Consider the following 9,228-nt stretch of genomic DNA (forward strand, 5'->3'; position numbering starts at 1 on the left):
GCCTCTCCCTACAGAACTTCTTTCCAGGGAGCAGAGCGCACTGGGGCCCCACGCGGCCCCCGCTCCCGTCGCAGGCACACCCCCGCGGCTGGCAAGCCATGCTCAGAAGGCTCTGTTCCTGAGAGCCTGTGCCCGCTGCTCACGGGGACAGGGCTGGGCTCCCCGTGCGCCAGCCCCCACCCGGAGATCCGGAGTGGCCTCTTCTCCAGCCCTGCTCCCCCATCCCCGCTCCTTCTCGCCTCCGGTGTGTATTGAGGGAGGGTGCAATAGACTCTGCCACCTTCTCCCTGGTTCCTCCAAAGGAGATTTTAAAACCCATGTGTGGACAAACCTAAATCGCTGAGCACACACTACTGACTTGGCTTGGAGATGAGCACTGGGAAGGGAGTCCAGAGACTAAAGGAGTCACCACGAGCTGAGTGACCTTGCGCGAGTCACTTCCCATCTCCGAGATTGATTTCCTCATCCGGGGCTTCTATCAATATATCCCCCAAGCTACCTTCAGTTCGGCAATTTCCTAGTTGTTCTTTACTCATTCCGGCTCATCCCGCGAAAGCCCCTTCCCCAGCGAGACCCCAGCCTTTTGTTCCGGGGGTGAAGCGGGGAAGGGAGAGCTTGGCGACAAGGCCGGGGCGGCCTTGGCGCCTGGGGCCGCTCCCTGGAGAGTCGGGTCGGGGGAAGACAACCAGACAACCCCGGGGTGACCTCCTTCCCTCCGCGGTCCCGTTACAGCCCGGCCCGGGAGTCACCGCGCGGCGGGCTGCGAGCAAGGGGCTCCAGGGCAGCGCCGCGCCGCGGGCGGGGAGCCCCGGACACGAGCATGCGCGCAGCACCCCTGGCCCCGCCGGGGATTCACTCCGCCCCGGGACGGGCCCGAGCGCCCGCCGCTACAGCTTATCCCCTTTCCCTCCGGCGCCGACCCCGGCACGCGCGCGGAAGCCGCTACCTGCCGCCAGCCGTGCGGAGGACAGGACAGGACTCGTCTCTGGCCGTCTTCCCCGCCGCCGCCGCCGCCGCCTCTAGGCTCCGGGCTCCGTCCCGCAGCACCCGTGCTTCAGGCGGCGCCGCTGCGGCCGTGCTGCACCGGGTGCTGAGCTCGGTGAGCGTCGCTCCCTCCCGGCCGCCAGCTCTGGGGCTGCCGGGACGCGGAGGCGGGGCCGCCGCCCCCACCTGCTCCGCCGGCTCCTGCCCTGAAGTCGCCGCCGCCCAGCGCGCAGGGACGCGGCCCGGGCAGGCGGGGTCGCTCTGGAACCCGGGAGGCGGGTCCCAGCCACCCGGCGCGCCTCTCCCTGAAGGAGTTCCAAGTCTAAGCTGGGAAGAGAGTGGGCCCCAAGGCTGGAGTTCTCAGATACGAGCGACACCCGGCCCAGTACCGCCAGACTGCGGACATTCCACTTCTTTATCAGTTTATTCCAAAATATTTTGAACCTCTCCTGTGGTCCAGGCGGCGTCATAAGCAGTGGGGACAAAAGAGAGAACAAGATCATCTTGTTCCCGGAGTTCACGGTCTAGAAAGGGAAACAACTAATGGACAGATATACTGCAGAACCTAGAGGGAGTGGTCTCAGAGGGGTCCCTGATCCAGACCTGGGGGGTCAGGGGAAGTCTCCTCGAGATGCCAATGGCTAAGAGAATTGAAGGATGAGCATGAAGTGGCCGGTTGGAGTGACCTGGGGAGGTAGATTGACCCAAGTGGAGCCGACTATGTTTGCAAACTGAAGTGTTTGAGGAGCCGAAAGAACTTGGGATGACAAGTAAAACCCTTGTAACACTTGACTTCAGGCCCCTGGGAAGACACAGAAAGTTTGTGTCTGAGGCGGGATGCTTGATTGGTTGGTGAGCACTTAAAGTCTCGCACATCCTGCGCTTTTCTGCTAGTGGAGGAACTGAGAGACTCATGGACCATTCACTGCGCTGCCTCTAAACATCTATGAACCAGGCACTCTGCCGGTTCCTTGGATGTGCTGCTGAAGGAGGCAGAAAGGAGCTGCTAGTCTGGAGTGGAGGAGAGACCTGTACTCAGCGCTGTGTCAACACTTGGATCAGGTGCATGGGAACACAGGTGAGACAGCAGTTAGTGCTGGGAGGGAGGAGGATGTCACACAGGGATGGCAGCTTGTCTACAGGTTCAGATTCTGTAGCAGCTGCTGTCAAAGTATGTTCCCCAAGCAGTCCCTAACTGGTTTCTTAATTACTAGTGTTTACAGGCTGACAATGTGTAGGCTTATGTTTAGAGCAAGGATAAATAATTCACTTCTCATGCCTTCCCTGTGTTGTCAAGAACAACTTTCCTGTGTTGATTTAGGTGAAGAAGATGTAGTGAGTGGAAGCCAATAGGTACTTGCTTCCCACCTGTTTGTCTTGTGTGACTCCTATCTTTCCTGCTTTAGAACCATAATAAATAGGCAAGAAGACATTTCCATGAGCCCAGAGTTCCTATGAGGTCTTCTGCTGAGTGGTCCAGGTAGTAGCTAGTCAAATGTAAAGGCTGTTATCTTAAAGGATAGGTATGGCTTGGATCAAATAATTATTGGAAAAGTATTGGAAAGGGTGGGGAAATTGTGAGTGAGGAAAATATTTGGAAAGTGGGGACATTTGGGCTGAAAGCTTCAGGTACCCACTGTTTCCCATCCATGTAAAGTGACTGTGCCATTGGTGTCTTGTTTTAATGGACATTAGAGAAAGATCCATTTCCCCCCGTTCCACCATAAGTACAGTCATAACTACAGTACATAACTACAGGACAGCACTAGCTATGCCAGGTGGATGAAGCAGGCATACCTCAGAGATGTTGCAAGTTCAGTTCACGACCACTGCAGTAAAGCCAGTATTGCAATAAAATGAATCACGTGAACGTTTGGTTTCCAACATATAAAAATTATATTTACACTGTACTGTACTTTATTAAGTATGCAATAGCATTATATCTAAACAAGCACACAGCTTACTTTAAAAAAACATTATTGCAAAAGAATTGCTAAGCATCATCTGATAATGCAAGGTTGCCAAACCATAAATCTGTAAAAAATGCAATATCTTTGAAGTGAGTCACCTGCCCAGTAGCCAAACCACTCTCCCTTTCCAGAAATTAACATTACTGAGGATTATGATTGTGGTTCAAGACTACTGGGGCAGTCCCATTCCTGATTTTGCAGTCTTTCTTGCAGCTAAGGAAGTCATTGACCAAGTTCTGGCAAATGAGTTGAAAGAGGGTGTTGATTGGGGGTCGTTGAGAAATCTTTTGCTGACTCTGACCTTCTGTCCCCCATGTTCCCAAAGCCTTGAATGCAAATGAGATGGCTAGTGATGCTGCAACTAGAATACAACATGGGCATGTTGTAATCAAGAGAATGAAGATGAGACCAAAAAAGCCAATAGAATCAGGATGTCACAGGATGACAGAGTGGAAAATAGGGTCAGTGTGTATGGTACTGCTGGGCATTCAAATGAAATCCAGCAACAGCCCATCTCTGAGTATTTTATTATGTGAGAAAAACAGTCCCTGGGACTAAGTTTTCTATTCCTTGTGGCCAAATGTATTTCTAACTGATACTGCTGCTGCTGCTAAGTCGCTTCAGTCGTGTCCGGCTCTGTGTGACCCCATAGACGGCAGCCCACCAGGCTCCCTCGTCCCTGGGGTTCTCCAGGCAAGAACACTGGAGTGGGTTGCCATTTCCTTCTCCAATGCATGAAAGTGAAAAGTGAAAGTGAAGTCGCTCAGTCATGTCCGACTCTTAACAACCTCATGGAGTGCAGCCTACCAGGCTCCTCCGTCCATGGGATTTTCCAGGCAAGAGTACTGGAGTGGGGTGCCATTGCCTTCTCCGCTAACTGATACTATGGCCTGGTAAAGGACAGACATCTCTTTTCCTGCTCACCAAATGCCTGCAATAACTCACCTTTCACACCTTCTACTTGTAAACTTATATTTATGTCTGCCATGACTTACTGAGCTCTTTAGGAGAACAGCATTATATAAATTGTAAATGTTTTGTACCTATATCCACATCATTTCGTCAAGTATTTATACAGCAGCTATTAGATGGTGATAATGTACTGTTTCTGGGGGTGCTAAAATGGATTCACAGCTCTTCCTCCAGGGAGCTAACAGCTTAGTAGAGGATATAAGCTCGTAAATTGACTTTTATAGTTCCCTGGATAGAGGTAATACAGAAGAAATGATGAATACTGCCTGATGGGAGGGAAAGGGAGATAGTAATACCTGAGCTGGGCTTCCATGAATGAACTGGAGTGTCCCATCAGAAACCAGGGAAAGGAAACCATTTCAGAAAAGAGAAAGTCTGAAAGAGCTTGGTGGACCAGGAGCCTCAAATTCCACGTCTGAAATTGAATGCATGGTTTTCCTACTAAACCTGACCCATTCTTGGTTTTGCCCATCTCCCCATCCATCCAGCCCAGCCACCTGGCAACTCATTAATTCACTTTCCCTTGTAGTACATCCCCTTGCTGAATCTCAGCTCTTGGCCCCATCTGGTTCTACCCTTCTGCACCAATTCCACCTGATATCAGAGCCTACTGCCTCTCTCCAGGACTTCCACAGTAGGCTCTTAGCTGGTTGTTCTTCAACATCCTGCTTCTCCCTGCCAAACCAGTCTTCATAGTGGCCGGAGATGGTCTTGAAACTCGAAGCTGATCTTCCTGCTATCTATAATTTAGTGATTTTGCTTTGCTCTGATGATAACGGAGCACCTAAGCACAGCACTGATGATAACAGAGATCCTGAGCTTTATCTGAAGGCACTCACACTCTCCAACACAATTTGCTCAGCCCTCTGCCTCCATCTCTTTACTCCAGTCATGTTAGCCTGCTTTCAGATCCTTGAACCGGTAATGTTCTTTATTGTCACAAGCCCTTTGCACATGCTTTTCCATCTTTGAAGAAAACATTCCCCAAATGAACTTCTCATTTTTCAGATCTCATCTAAACTCAGCCATTACCTATCTGGAACTTGACAAGGTCAACTTCCACGGTAAGAACTCATAATCCCATGTAACTTTCTATTGCATCATTTATGCAGATATAATGATGCCATTATTGATTCAATGATTTGATTAACATCTGTCTCCCAGACCAGACCATGGTATCTGTGACCTCAGGAACTATCTCAGTTCCCACTGTATCCTTAGTTCACAGCACCGAGAGTAGAACATAGTAGGCATGTATTTGTTCAGTTATGAAAGAAATGAACCAATGAGGGTTGGAGTCTTGAACTGTTTATTTGGGAGTCTATATATTTTAAAACGTTTAATATCAACTTTACTGAGAAGTAATTTATATATGCTAAAATACACTCATTGTAAAAGCCAACAAATATGTACCCTGATGTAACCACTACACTTATCAACATATGCTAATGCTAAGTCACTTCAGTCGTGTCCAACTCTGTGCAACCCCATAGACGGCAGCCCACCAGGCTCCCTAGTCCCTGGGATTCTCCAGGCAAGAACACTGGAGTGGGTTGCCATTTCCTTCTCCAATGCATGAAAGTGAAAAGTGAAAGTGAAGTCGCTCAGTCGTGTCCGACTCTTAGCAACCCCATGGATTGCAGCCTAACAGGCTCCTCCATCCATGGGATTTTCCAGGCAAGAGTACTGGAGTGGAGAGCCATTGCCTATAGACTATTTCAAATACCTGAAAAAGTTTCCTTAGGCCCCCTTTGCAGCCAGTCCCTATCCCCAGTCCCAGGAAACCACAGAACTATTAATATTGATTAGTTTTGTCTTTCTTTTCTAGAGCTTTGTATATTGAACATACATGATGTATTCTTTTGTGTCTGACATTTTTCTTTGCTCAGCATAATGTATTTGACCTTCATCTGTGTGTAATTTGTTCCTATTTATCGCTGGTTAGTATTTCACTGTACTATGGATATGCCAGTATTTGTTTATCCATTCACCTGTTGGTGGACATTTGGGTCAATTCCAGTTTTAGAATGTTACAAATAAGTTGGCTTTGAATGTTTATAAGTCTTTTGTAGATAAATGTTTTTATTTCCTTTGGGTAAATAATTAAAAGTATAGTTTTAAGAATCATAAATGTTTAAAGATAAAACCTTTGGAGCACAATGAAAAACTACTTCACACCCGATACCATAATTTGTAAAAAAGTAAAACAGCAAGATGTGGAGAAGTTGGAACCCTCATACATTGGTGGTAGGAATGTAAAATGGTGCAGGTGTTGTGGAAAACAGTTTGATGTTTCCTCAAAAAGTTAAACATGGAATTACCATATGATCAAGAAATTCCAGTTCTAGGCATATACTGAAAAGAGTGGAACACAGGAGTTCAAATAAAACTTGGACCTGAATGTTCATAGCAGCACGATCCACAATAGCCACAGACTGTAAACAACCCAAATGTCCATCAACAGATGAACAGTTAACAAAATGCCATATATCCATATAATGGAATATTATTTGACAGTGAAAAGAAATGAAATACTGATAGATACTACAATATAAATGAGCCTTGAAAATATTAGGCTAAGGGAAAAAAGCAGATACAAAATGTCAGGAAGCATTTAACAGGAGGCTTCCTGTGTGCTGTTTTGGTTCTGTCAGGAATTCTCTGCTGCTTATTAATTCCTGAATATTCAGGCAAGCCTCTCCCCGGGACTGAGGAATCCAGGCATTTCCTTCATTAGCGTTTCTATATGGTGATAAGTACCCTCTTCCTTCTTGTGAACCATACGGTAAAAGTGATTGTTTAAAAATCTCTCTCTTTAATATGGATTGCCTATGTTTTGTAAGTCTGGAATTTTAATCTTTATCTTTGCTGAGAATAACTACTTTGTAAGACAGTATATATGCCCACACCATGTTGATTAAAACACCTTTGCTCCATCAGAGCTCTGGTTCCCGTGTCTCTGTCTCTCTTTCTCAGGCTGATCCCCTGGAGTGCAGAGGCTCTCTGAGTTCACTTTCCTGCCCGGGCTTCTAAGACCCTCTCAAGAAGGCGCTCTGTGCCTTCACCCCATCGAGAGGGCGCCTGAGGCCTCCGTGAACAGAGCAAGCCCTGTGCAGGGGCTTTATTGGCTTTCTGTGTAAACCAAGGAATATCAGCTTCTTTCCCTCCTTTACTTTCTTATCGTCGACTCTGGACCACCAAGTTCTGGTCCATTAAAGGACCTCAACAACAAAAGACCACATACTGTTTAATTCCATTTATGTGAAATATCCAGAATAGGCAAATCCATGGAGACAGAAAGAAGTGATTTCCAGGGTTTGATGAGAGGGGTGAACAGGAAATAACTGCTTATGTGACCAGGGTTTCCATCTAGGGGATAAAACTGTTTTGGAACCAAATAGTTGTAATGATTGTACAATTATGAATGTACTTAATGCCACTGAATGTTATACTTTAACATGGTTAAAAGAGTAAATTTTATGCTATGTATATTTTACCACAATAATAATGATGATGATGATAAGATACAACTTTAGAGTGTGTGAAAGTCTTGGGCAGTGGTTCCCATCTCTGTAAAACCTGCTTCACCACCCCATGCATCACAAGCCCTGTTTGGCTGAGAGAGGGGCTACCTGTCAGGTAGAATTCAGCCAAGGGTCTTCTTTGCAAGTTTCTGCACAGGGAGGAGGCTCCGCCTTGGTGAGAGTAAGAGTTGAAAGGCATCACATTCCATTGCTTAACATCAGGCTGGGGCTGACTCCGGCAGGTGCCTAGATGGCTGAGAAAGGACTTCATGCACACAGCGCATGAAAGAGAGCAGGCAGTTCTATTTAAACAGCAGCACTGTTCCGAAGAGTGACTAAGGGAAAATAGTTCACTATCTGTAGCTGCAGTTTAATCCCTTCACGCTGCCTCCCCAAATTCCACTGTTCTTCCAGAATGTGCTGTGAACACCAAAAGGTTGAAGTCTACCTTCTTTGCTTCTGGAGTAAGAAGAGAGGAAGGTAGAGTCCCATGGTGAACACAGGGTTTTACTAAACAGGCAGAGAAAGAGGAGCCAACCTATGAAGGTGGAGGGAGAGAGGGAAAGAGAGAGGAAACAGCCTGGAGAGAAGGGTGTGCCGAAATCAAGCAAAGCCAAGACATGGCTGAGAGTGTTGTGCTGCACAGAGGTCCTGCACAAGGGCCAAGAAGTGTGACAATGGGAGATCCTCAGTTACCCCAGCAATTGCAATTTCAGTGCAGCAGGACAAGCAGAGCCTGAGTTAGTGGGTGGAAGGATAAGAAGTGGCTGAGGGAGTGTGGACCATACACTCCCTTGAGTGTACACTGTTTTTTCAAAAACTTTGACCAAGAAGAGGAGAGAGAGAAATAATTAAATATTGAAGAGAAGAAACAATTCAGGGAGAGTAGAGACTCTACCATATTGTAGGTTAAGAAAAAAGACCCAACAGAGAAAAGGGTTTCAAGAGTTAGGAAAGCGTGGGAATTGAAAATAGAAGACGGATTTTTCTGAAATACCTTTGTATTTAATATAAATACCTTTGTATTAAAGAATGAAATACCATTCTTTAAGAAACTGAGAAAGGATTTGCTGTACAATAATTTTTACAAAGTTTACAAAACCTTTCATTCTTCTAAGTAAATAATATAAAGCAGTATTAAAAAACTTTGATCTCGGAGACAAAAGATGTGGATTCAAGCTATTATCAACTAGCTGTGTGGTGTTCACTAGTTCAATAGCTTGTTAGATCTTCAAAATCTTAATTCTTTCATCTACGAAAGGGGGCAGTAGTTTCTGCCATGTCTCAGAGCTGTTATCTAATACCAAGTGGTGAATTCCATGAAATTCATAAAAGCATTTTGTTGTACTACTAGGGCCACAGAAAGGTGAAGACTTTACCTGTTTTACTGTACTATATTTCAAATTAATCTGCAGTCACTGGAAATACCAACTAAAAGATAATTATTTAAAATGAGAAATGTTACTGATAGCCCTTCTCATCTTTACAAACTTCCTTATGCTACTTCAAATTATTTCCCTTTATCCGCAAAAAAGTCACCTTCGTTTACACTTTGGGTAAAAAGGACAGACAGTGTGGTAAAGGAAGAAAGGGGTAAAGACCTTGTGGATCCGCTCCTCACTTCTGTCCACGTCTGTCACACTTCTGTGAAGATTAGTTTTCTTCATCTGGCTTTTCTTCGCTCTTTTGTAGCCAATATAGTCCCTTACCCTAAAGGAAAACTCTGTTTTCAACTTCTTTGTTGAAATTAGCATCTGGGTTATAGTAATTACAATTTC

General features: G+C 46.0%; 1 protein-coding gene across 7 annotated transcripts in view; it reads right to left on the minus strand.

Moving 5' to 3' along the window:
- Window positions 1-1,036, minus strand: part of WIPF3 (WAS/WASL interacting protein family member 3) — an 85,980-nt gene extending 84,944 nt beyond the window's left edge. For all 7 annotated transcript variants that reach the window (XR_009735942.1, XM_061414240.1, XM_061414241.1 and 4 more), the window contains exon 1: window positions 947-1,036. The gene's annotated coding sequence lies outside the window, so the exon portion shown is untranslated. The remainder of the gene's footprint in view (window positions 1-946) is intronic.
- Between the last annotated feature and the right edge of the window lie 8,192 nt (window positions 1,037-9,228).

This window comes from Bos javanicus, chromosome 4, assembly GCF_032452875.1.
Source record: "Bos javanicus breed banteng chromosome 4, ARS-OSU_banteng_1.0, whole genome shotgun sequence".
In the NCBI taxonomy this organism is placed as follows: Eukaryota; Metazoa; Chordata; class Mammalia; order Artiodactyla; family Bovidae; genus Bos; species Bos javanicus.